Below are 11241 nucleotides of genomic sequence, written 5' to 3'. Positions count from 1 at the left end.
TCTTCTATTACATTTTTCTTTCACTGGAAAACAGAAGCACTCTTGCTTCAAACTAAATCCCCACTGGCCTTAATGGGAGGTTTGACTTGTAATGTTTTGTCAGTCAAACCGAAATGAACAGGATAACTACCACTTTTCTCTGGGGGTCAAAATGTAAACAGGATAATTTCAAAGGACATGCTTTCTCGATCTCATGAGGCTTCTGTCATCCTGGAAAGTTGGTGGCTGCAGACAACGTGCAGGAAAAAAAGACCATGGCAAATCACTTATTACATAAAGCAAATTTGTTTCTGCTTCAAAGAATGGATAAAGATAGTAGCAAACAAAACATCTGTCAGGATTATTGAAAAGACTTAAATTAACGCTTGATATAAACAAATGTTCAACAAATCCCATCACATTTTTTTGCATGTTTTCTACCAGTTGAGATTTGACTAGCACTCTTATTTAAACAAATCTCTTGAACCCTTTCCTTATGCGATGGTTTAATGGCCTCTGAAACTCTAGAAACATAATTTCCATTTTCATTTGGCAGAGCCTCTGAAAACTACTTTATCAGTGCACCACATTTGGATGGAAACTTGACTAGAACTTCTCATCTCCCCTTACTCTGTGCAGCAGAAAAGAGGTGGGGATCCAACTGTCTGTGAGATCCATGCGAAAGGCCTCAATCGATTCCACAATAGACAAACTTGAGAAAATGAGAGCATGTGTTCACATGGGAGGCCTGGTGATGTATCTGTAGCTCCCCGGAGACCACAGAGACAGCCGGGCATCCTTCACAAATAACTTCCTAAAGTAGCATGGAGACAAAGTGTCCAGCAGTCTTTAGGTTTAACAGAAATTGGCCAATTTGTGGCACATGAACCTCTCATCAGAGTAACATACCCGACATTCACTACCACAATAATGGAATAATTTTGGTGGTGTAAAGAAAGCAGATATCTGCTTCCATGGCACCAGCTTTCAAAGAAACAACAAGACCCGTCAGTAAACTATAAAGTGGGTTCTCTTAAAGTATTCATCAACATCACCTGAATCCCCTAAGTCAGTCACATGAAATATGGGTAGAGGGATGATCTTTGAGTAAAAGCTAGTTCAGGGGAGAAACTGGTATTTGCATATGAACATATGAAATTCAAAATCCAAAATATACCAAATATCTAATTGAATTTTTTGGTGTTTGAACAGTGAGTGAAAGCAGCATACAGGTCAGCAGAAAGGACAAACTCTCACGAGCACACACACAAATGCTCACAGAGGCAGCAAATGCTCTGGAATATTTGCTGACACGTCCACACAACATCTCGCTTGCTGATATTCTGGAGATTCCGGGGCAAGAAGTCCAGAGCCAACACTGCGAACATTTGCATTCTCACATGCCAACACTGCAGAACGTCTCGAGAAAGGTTCAGAACTTCAGTGCATGTGTGAGAGTGACTCTTGTTTATAATAAGACAGTTGTTGGTTCTTGGAAACAAATCCAACAAGTGTGATCAGTTCAGCTGCCAGTGCTGTCAAAAAAGTGGCATGTAGCCTGTTCTATTTAGCAGGGAGGGGAGATGGAAGTGGACTGGACGATAATTCAGAAATCATGTACGATCTGGGTTCTATGTAAAAGCAGTTACACTGAGAAAATCTTAAGAAATGTTCTGCATTTTGTATTGTATGGATAGAGGATATTTTTTGTTTGTTTGTTTGTTTTGAGAACAATGGACAGAAAAGTCGGATTTGAAATTACACATGTACCTGTGGACTGGGCCTGATTGCATCTTTTGAGTGCAACAGTCCTGACTCATAGGACTGTGCATTATTTAGTCTCTCTACATCCCCATTGGTCTTGCAGTGGCTGTGCAGGAGTCTTTGGGTTGCTTCATTGTCTATTTGTTTTAACTGACTGTACCTGTAAAGATGTGCCTCAAACGTATTTCTGATGAGACCATCAGGAACATTTGTTACTGCCTCAAACTATGCTCACTTTTCCATTGCATCTCCTAGATTTGAACTTAATGTGCAGTTTTCATAATTATAAAACCCTATATTTTCTGAAGTTTGCATTAATTTTCCACTTTACTACTTTAAATTGTGTGATGCTACATAATTCATAAGTATTTTTCTGGCATAGTGATTTGCAATGAGGGTCCAAATATACATTATATACTGGGAAACAGACAGTTAAAGAAAAGGTCAGCTTCAAATGCATTTTGGCTGATTTTGGGGGGGGGAGGTGAAGTATTCTCTAAAACCTTTAAAACATCAAATTGTATGTTACAAATAATTACAAAGGATCCTCAACTACGTGTTTCCACACAGGTGTAGTTCCATTCAAGGCCATAAGAACTGGAAAGAGAAGCAGCTAAACAAAAACCAAGGCAATAAAAAAACCATCTCTGTGGTGGTATTAAGAACATTAAGCACCAGCGTTTTTTCTCCATTTGTGGCAGAAAATCAATGGTCGCGGCCAGCGAGGACAGCCACAGACTAATTTTACCCTACATTTTCTCTGGCGGCTAATCCCGCAGCCAAGAGCTAAACCAGAGACAGCAAGACGAAGAAGAGGAACAGAGAAGAAAAGGAAGCGATCTCACTCGCTAAATGAATATTATCAGCATGAAAACAAAGTGACTACCTGAACAAAGTCTATTTTACAGAAGCACTTCAATAGATTTCACCCCTTCGCTTCCTTCCTCCTCGTCTGGGGTGACTGGGGGTATATTCATACATCTATCTATATATGCACTCCAAACACCACCCAACACCTCCACAAAAACACCATACATATAGATAAGCATATAGATGCAGACACCCAGGCACACACGCACACAGCTGTAATACAACAAAACGTATATATACCTATACTCTTCTCTATAGAACTATATTTTTGGTATACATGCTAGAATGATGATGGTGGACAGTTGTGAAGAAAAATAAAGACTGTCTGCCTGCTTGCACTAGCATTTTCAGTTATCAGCTGTGTGAGTCCAACTTGTTTTTTTAATGCTCAAGTCATTGGCTTGTTTTTAAAGCCGAGTGGATGGTTTGCATGGGATCTTTCTTCAGAAAGACAAAAGCTCTAAATTGGGCCTGTCTCAAGCAGAGTACTGCAGGAAAATCATTGTCTTAAATTAATGTCCTATGCTAAATGTTGTCTTTAATGTCACTTTTTCAACAGCATATTAGTCACTCGACATCCATCATGCTGGAATAATACAATAAGGCTATGCATTTCGGATCAGACCACATTCTTCTACTAAAGCTAATCCAGTTTTAGTGCTAAAACCTGAACACTTAAAGTTCACAGCGAGGGAATGCAAACAGAGTCTGAAATTCTAAGGTTATGTGCCCTTCAGCCACCTAAATTACATTTGCTGTAGAATCTTATGTTGAAACAACCAATGATTTCAGGTATTGATGGTCAGCTCGCGGGCATCCCAGAGAACCCAGGCTAACAGAATAGCAATATTTGAAGCCCTGGATCGATCATGGGTTTGAAATCATGCATTCAGCAATTAAGCATTCCTTCCTTGATTTTCTTAAATCAAAGAAGGAAGACAGTTATTAAATTCAGTCTCCAACTGTTGGATTGTGCCTAAATCATTTCTGAATTTTCTACAACAAGCCAGCATGGAGGTCAAGCTTGAAATGGAATAACACTATTAATTTCTTTTCCACTAAACATTCATTATTTTTTGTGATTTGAAGGCCTTTTTGTTATTAATATAACTGGAATCTTCGTTGAAATTGTGATACAAATTCAAAACATGCCTAATAATAAATCAATAGACGCACACTTCCATTTATTTACTCTTACAGATTAAGAAGCATACATTATGTGACTGCATGTGTTGTGTCTGCGCGTATGTGTGCGTTACAGCTCTTGCGTACATACAAAGAGAAAGGGGAGTGGTGCTGTTTTAGTCATTAAGGAAATGAAGTGAGGGGTGAAATCTTCTGAGGGAGATAGATTTCTTTAGAGTCATGGTACATGCTCTATCACAGCAAGCCCAGCACACACACAGCAGCACATCAAATCTTTCTGCTCTGCTACTGATCCCCTCTGCACTCTTCAGTGGAAAAATTTACTGGGATTGTGTGCGATTCTTTATGTTTATACATTTCTTAGTTGATCAAATTGTTAATGTACAACTGAACAGCCAAGCATGCTATGTAAAATGACAAATGTAAATAAAAACAGTGTTAGAACAAGTTGGGACAAAACTGATAACATAAAACATTCAGAACATTGACAAAACTGAAAGGAATCAGGGCAGCTTTGTCACTAATATTTAACATGGGCAGTCACAAGGAAATATCTTGTTCGCTACCAGTCAAGATATCAAGATATTACATGAGGAAATGCTTAAACTGATGGCAATAGTTACATGACACACGGGGCAAATGGATTTAAGCTCACATGTTTTTGAGCAGGTAGTACTGGACTGCCAACTGTCAAAAGTACAATATATGACCTTAGAAAACCACTAGGTGTCGTACTGGAGCAGCAGAGTTGAAGTTCAACAGAGAAGGAGCCAAACCAAAAGCAGAAAAAACTTGGAGCCTCTCAAACAACTCATAGAACTCTCTGTACAGGGATATCCAGAGCAATGTGGACTCTGGTTTTGTCCATCTCTTTGTTGCAGGAAAATTTGGTTTATTCAATGGGGGGAAATCTGTAACCAGCTGGACCAGCAGCAGCAATAAAGCATAAACTCAGATTACAGCACACACGAAGGGACAGTGACTGCTTTATGGTAGGAGCACTATCACACCTTGTCATCTTCACACAGCCAACCTTTGTTTGTTGTGTTTAGGATCAAAATATTGTATATTTAAGCTCGAGTGTGCCTAAAACAACCACAAATATGGGTTTAACATTTAAATAAAGATTTCCTTTCATTTATGGGCAACTAAAACTCCTGGACTGCCTGTCTCCTTCAAATATGTAAGCATACTTTAATAGGTGGGCGATACAGAGGGGGTGGGGTAAATGGATGAGAGAAATAGAAAAAGGAAAAGGGGAGGGTAGAGAGAGAAATGAATGGAAATGGAAAGAGGAATAGATAGCATGAGAGAGAAAAGGAAGGTAGACGCCTCTTCCACATCACTGCCTTCAATTTAACCCAGGTGGTAAAGTTAGCAGATAACACTGATAGTTTCACCACGGCTTCGCATGAGGAATGATACACAAGAGACTCAGACACAAACAGATTTGCACCTCCTTCAGTATGAAACGGCAGAGGTGGGGGGTGTAGAGAAAGATGCCGGAATCCAAGGACATAAAAAGAGAAAAAAAAAAGGAAAGAAGAAGAGCAGCTGGAGAGAAAAAACATCCCTCTGCCTATTTCTATGACTGTGTGTGTGCTTGTCAATTACACAGAGCAGAGATAGTTTATTAACCTCCCTGGCCTGTGGGTCATCTCTGTACCACAGGTTAGAGCCCAAAGGTAATTGATGAAGTAGACTATGTCACAAAGGCCACATTTGCACACCACTGCAATACAGATGGATATTTTTTTTCTTTAACTACATCAGTAACAAGTTTCAGGGCTGACACTGCCTGCAGAGGGGTAGAACCAAATTCAGCTCCGAAGACTGAGACTCTTTATCTGCATTTATGCATTTCTATCATTGCCTCATCATCTCCTTTGAAATGTGTACTTTCTTTTAGCTTTATTATTACTAATATCATTGGTTATACAATCAATAAAGTGCAGGTCAAATAAAGTGTTCACTGTTAGTGCACATTTTGCTGTGTATCTGCCCTTTTCTAAATAGTTTTGCTGACAGTTTGCCCAACAATATGCTAAACAAAAAAATGCTTTGTATTCCTCCTTTGTATTACATTAGCACGTAACATCGAAATTGATGAAAAATTTGCTTCAACTCAAGAAGCCTTTCACTTTAACTCAGTAACACCAATGTTTAAAACTTCAGGCTGCCATGAAGTTTCTATTTATCAGCGCCTCTGTACAACCCATTGTGTGCAGAACATGCTACATACTAAACAAATTACAGCTCTTTACATGCTCTTGGGATAAAATCATGTAAAAAAAAATTCCATATCATCATAAAGAATGTTCTGAAATATTCCATATTCTAAAAGTCACCTTTAAAATTTGGAAAGCAATGTTTGTTTTTTTCTGCTTATATAAAATTACCTCTGGAGGGTAATTTCTTTTGAGCTTTAATAGGTTATTTTACAATAATAGAGGAGCGTTGTTTTGTTCTTGTGGTTTACTGGATGGGACTTTGGATGTTGGATCTGTTCCTAAGGTCATTCCAGAGCAATTTTTGTGGTGTGTTGGGGCTGTTGCCATGGAATAGCGAGCTTGGCCTGCAGCAATGTTTAGTAAGTTTTGGAACATGTCAAAGTAACTTCCATATGTTTCCCAGCAGAGCATCGCTTTGTCTTAAAACGATCAATGTTATTCACCCCCATCTGATCAATGCAGATTGTAACTTGTTACTAAAGTTGCTTCTGCGCAACCTGAGAGGTATCTCAGCTCTGCAGCATTTCCTCACATTGTGTTAAAAAAAAGGACTGATGGTGTTGTAAAAGTAAGCCTATTCTCTTACTCGACAATCAACACTTCCATCATGCTCATTAGCGAAAAAATCAAAGACTCTCAGGAGATGGTAGACAAATACTATGGAGGCCACAATATCCCGCTTTTGTTTGAGGCCACTGCGTTGATCGTTAAGGTGCGATCAAAGCGGCTTAATGATGAGCAGAGAAAGATAAATGAGGAATGGCACAAACCTTAATGAGTAACGGGAAATGAAGAATAACTACTCTCCAGTGGTTATATTCAGTTTATTCATATTCGATGCCATTGTGGGTCTGGGAGCTACAAAAGAGAGTATGAGTGTGTGTGAGTGTGTGTGAGTGTGTGTGTGTGTGAATGGAAGTAATGGGCAGTGCAGCTGGCCTGCGCTCAGTTTAAATGCTGCCTGATTGTTTTAGCTCATCCTGGGTTTGATGATGGAGATGATGTTGTTGTTCGAACAAATATAAAGCGCAGCAAGTGCACATCTGTTGGGCACTAACAGGTGTGGAGGAGACAAGAGCAGAGATGTTGTGAAAGACAAAGAAAGAAAGTGGAAGTGAGTATTGGAAACCATCCCAGCATCAAGCAGAAGCCAGATTAAAAAGAAATCAGAGCCTATTTGCTGTCCTCTTGAAGATGATAGCCCTGTTTGTTGAGTAGACGTAAGAGAGGTGTGGTGTGAATGTGCATTAAATCAACTGTGTTTAAATCAGCTACACATCTTTTTAGACAAGCCAGAATAAGACCGAAAAAGATCAAAATGGCTGGGAAGGGAAGTCACACAACTTCTCCCTGGGTAGTTTTTTTTCTCACTACAATCAGAGAATAAAAACATGGCAGCAGTCCTACTGTGGTACATGGGTGGGGGTGGGGTCTGGAAATACTGTGTGATGACTCTCACAAAATCATTATGCTTTATATTGTATATGCTTATATATAGCTTACTGTTAGATTTGATGTTAGTTTTATTGTTACATCCTTATATGTAAGTCTCTTTGGATAAAAGCGTCTCCCAAATGCATAAACATAACATAACATATCTTCATTGTACATCTGGATCTTAATGCATTTAACAAAACATATTCAATTACACAGCTGGTTCACCTATAAAACTTATCTCTGCAAATGATATTTCATGATGACGGATTGGACTCATTTTGGTAAGGTATAAAGCAATCAGTTTGCCAAAAACACAAATACTGCACTGACACTGAAATAATGACAAATAATATAACAGGAATAGAAAAATGAAGAGTAAATAAGAATTCAGGGACCACATAAATTCTGGTCCACGTGAATATTGATGTCTTTGTCAGGTAGACTGGGATTCATTTTCTCTGTCTTGTTCTCAGTTGTTGCCATTAGTAATCATCATGAGCCTCCAATCACCCGACAAATTATCATGTAACATAAGGTGCTCGGCATTGGCCATTTGTGGCCAAATGTGGGTGTGTAGAGGAAAATGTGGCATTAGCTATTGTCATGGAAAACATTTGCAGGTAGGGTGGGTTTTTTTAATTTTAGCAACTCATACACTTCGAATATGGATAGAAATGCACTGTTTTCCAAATTAAACCCCTAGTCTTGAACTGTTTGGAGAAATTCCCAAGATGGCTGTAGAGTGGTAAGACTTGCCTGCCTCCACTTGGACTTTACTTTAGATATGTGTGCATCCTTAATATAACTAACTGAATAAAACATCTAACAAGCCCTGCAAGTTTGCAAGGAAAAAGAAGCACAGTTAATGTAAAAAAGGAAGAAAAAAAACAGTCTGCATGCTGATCGTTGGCCACACAGCAGCCTAAAACCAAAAGTGAAAGATGAATTTAATATCACCCACAAACTCCCTATTTCATCATCCACTTTCCCCAACATCCATCCATCCATCCATGCCCCAGCAGGCCTCAGAGGAGATTATTCCTGCAACTCTGAGCTGTCACAACGGAGGACGCCCAGGCTTCATCCACAGCTGTTCAAAAACTAAGACGTTTTAATTTCTTACTTTTTATCGTAGCCACACAGACCACTTTCAAACTACTTCCCTTTCGCACAGTTCCATATCCAAGCCGCCTAAATCTGCGCCTCTCCCACCCCAAAATCTTAACTGCCCAACAGTCCCTGGTTGACCTCCCCTCCCTGCAATCTGGCTAGAGCTCCAATCTTGGCTTGATGGGGTGCGTGGAATTAAAAACCAGGCAATTACAGTGAAAAAATTGAAATCTTGTGTTTTGTACGGGAGTGGTGTGCCGAGGAGGGGAGGGGATTAGGCTAAAGCTGGACTGGCGGTTGAATGGTGAATAAACCAAAGGGTCCCTGAAAGACGCCACTTGTTATGAGAGTGTGTAAACACTGCCAAGCTGCCGAGAAGCTGGTAAAAACACATTGGACATAAAGATGCTGCCTGTGGACATGTGGTATTATCCCATAGTACATTAACTGGCTGCTAAATACTTGGCTTGAGGATTCTAACTGTCCCCCCCTTTCTGCATCTCTTGCATCCCCCCGTTTGTAATCTTTTCTAGACAATGAGCGAGAGAAAGAAGAGATATACAGCAATGAAGAGGGAGTGCCGCAGAGATCTACAGTAGAAAGTCAGTTTGGAGTGTTGGTTTTATCTCTATGTCACATTGTGGGTTGGAACTGATCTTAACCCACATGAGAAGAGCGTTTATTATAGGAAACTAAATATAATGTCCACAAAAAGACCTTCATATACTTTATGAGACAGTTAACTTTTCTTGAAAATTTCCATTAGATGTTCTATTGTGTCTCCACCCTCCACATCCAACAGATGTCACACTGATGTCACACTTGCCTGCACGTACCAATCAGTGTTACATAAAGGCATCTACAGATTATGAGAGTTCAGCAACCTTATAAATCAAGAGCATATTTCACAGTACGAAATTTACCTAATAAACGTGTATTACAGCATGTGTAAATTAGGTTGTACAAAGATAACTTTGTCTTTTAATCATAGGCTGTGAAGTACACCTGTGAATCCCCAACTACTTTCTCTCCATGCAACACTCTACCTGCTACCTATAACAACTGAAAACAAGCTTCTGCCATCTCAAGTCAACTAAAGCTTGTTTGTTTTCCCAAATACAACATTTTTACCTTCATCTACTCCTGTTTAGTTTTTCCCCTCACAACAGAGCCTGTGATACAATGATCGGCCAGTCTTTTTATGATGCATTCCCACTGGCTGCTTAATAGATTCTCACACTGTCACAACTTTGGTCCAAGCAATCTTTTGTTGCAAGTCTATTACAGCAGCCATCTCTGAACCTCTATCAGAGACATGAGATGATTCATTATGTTTCCTGCAAAGTTAAGTTAAGGCACTGTGGCTCCACAAAACTTTTTAATTACTGTACTACTCTTATCCTCTTTAAGTTACATGGAAAGGAAATCGATTTACTGACCAAAGTACGTCCAACTCTGCGATGATGGGTGGCAATATATCGCCATTCAGTTTGACAGCAATGGGCTTTTTTTGGATGGCCAATTACATCATGGACCCAAACAACTACAACAAATAATCTGGCTGCAAATTACCACAATATTGAGCAGTGAAATGGACAATTTTTCAGCTTTGTATATTCCATTCAAATGGAGTAACATTTTAAAAGTCCAGTTTTAATCTGACTAAAACGATAGTCAGATTTATTTTTTCTAAAGTAATGTGAACATAATACATTTTCTGGAATCGGTGAGAAATCCTGAAAATGGCTCTGGCACTGGGTGTTAGCGATGAACCTTTGGGTGGTGTGGGTTGCAGTGTGAGGCCTTGGAGGATCAGGCTTGTGGCGATAATGCAGATACTCAACTAGATTTAGATGATTATTATTAAACTTTTAAAAAAGAATACATGTAGATTAAATCTTCTTCTGCATTCAAATGGAGAAAAACAGAGGCGGAGAGTTCAAGAGATTCAGCAGAATTAGCTTTTTTACCCTGTTGGTGCAGGGACACAAGTGCCCACTGAGGCACACAGGCACTATTCTTCATTTACACACTTTTCTGATACATTGTAATTTCACCTTTTCCAGTCCTTACCATATGTCAAGGTGTGCTATTACAACAGCACAAGTCTGAATAAACCTATAATATATTCTTAATATATTGCAACTTTATGTCATTACATCTCACCCCCACTCTGATGAAGGAAACCATCTGGATGGCAAGATTATGCCTGTAATTATACAGCCAACAGGCACGTGCATTGTCTCTATACATCTCAAACACACACACTCTCTCTCTCTCAGACACACACAGGCAGCAAGCGTCTGGCTCTGCAAGGCCATTATAGTAAACCATGTGAACGGTTTCTATTCACAGCTTTCCATTGTTCACACCAAGGTAAGTAGGGGAGCCTTCAGACTGTAATCACCTGCACGCACACACACATTGATGTGGAAATTAGAGGAAGGAGAAAGTGAGAAAATAAATATTAGAATGGGAAACAGCTGCTTGTTTGAGGACTGTTTGTGCACGTGTAGAGTGTCCATACATTTTTATTTTTTAATTAGATTTTCTACATATACTTTCAAGAAATTAGACTTGCAACAAAAATGCCAAGTCTAAATCCTTTACTGCTGTGATCCATAGAAATACACGGTAACAAGTAAACATCTTAAACAATGCTTTGGTGGCATATGCATGACCAGGAGTGATCTCTGTGAAAGTG

This window comes from Leuresthes tenuis, unplaced genomic scaffold (assembly GCF_036924035.1).
Source record: "Leuresthes tenuis unplaced genomic scaffold, fLeuTen1.0.hap1 SCAF_7, whole genome shotgun sequence".
In the NCBI taxonomy this organism is placed as follows: domain Eukaryota; kingdom Metazoa; phylum Chordata; class Actinopteri; order Atheriniformes; family Atherinopsidae; genus Leuresthes; species Leuresthes tenuis.
The sequence above is the reverse complement of the archived record's forward strand: the minus strand, read 5'-3'. Positions refer to the sequence as shown.